The following is a 677-nucleotide window of genomic DNA, read 5'->3' as shown; positions in this document are numbered from 1 at the left end:
AACCCGTGTTTCAATTTCAGAATGTGAACTGCAGGACACATGAACACCGACAAGTTGAACGCATATTGCACATCGTACAATCATTGTGCGATGTACACATTTTTGAGTGCCTATATATACCAATTTAACTATATGCGCTGCTTAGGTAGCGCATATGCGTAATGGTGTTTTTCGGCCTTCAGTGGTGGAAAAACATTGAAGATAGTCAAACGTGCGAAGGCCCCGGCGCACGGCTTGATGAACACACGTCCCAAGATGAAAGTCTTTGTGTGTTCCATCTTCTCCATACATGAGATTGTTCTTATAGGCCTCAAATGATGTGTGACTACACTCGGCTCGTGGATCGATGAAGACCGCAGCAAATTGCGCGTCAGAATGTGAACTGCAGGACACATGAACACCGACAAGTTGAACGCATATTGCACATCGTACAATCATTGTGCGATGTACACATTTTTGAGTGCCGCCTATATTTACCAATTTAACTATATGCGCTGCTTAGGTAGCGCATATGCGTAATGGTGTTTTTCGGCCTTCGGTGGTGGAAAAACATTGAAGATAGTCAAACGTGCGAAGGCCCCGGCGCACGGCTTGATGAACACACGTCCCAAGATGAAAGTCTTTGTGTGTTCCATCTTCTCCATACATGAGATAGTTCTTATAGGCCTCAAATGATG

At 44.6% G+C, this 677-nt stretch overlaps 1 pseudogene; it reads left to right on the top strand.

The window, feature by feature from the left end:
• The first annotated feature begins 313 nt into the window (after positions 1–313).
• On the top strand, positions 314–466 carry LOC129772340 (5.8S ribosomal RNA; annotated as a pseudogene).
• Positions 467–677: the final 211 nt, after the last annotated feature.

Source organism: Toxorhynchites rutilus, chromosome 2, assembly GCF_029784135.1.
Source record: "Toxorhynchites rutilus septentrionalis strain SRP chromosome 2, ASM2978413v1, whole genome shotgun sequence".
Lineage (NCBI taxonomy): Eukaryota > Metazoa > Arthropoda > Insecta > Diptera > Culicidae > Toxorhynchites > Toxorhynchites rutilus.
The sequence above is the reverse complement of the archived record's forward strand: the minus strand, read 5'-3'. Positions and strand labels throughout refer to the sequence as shown.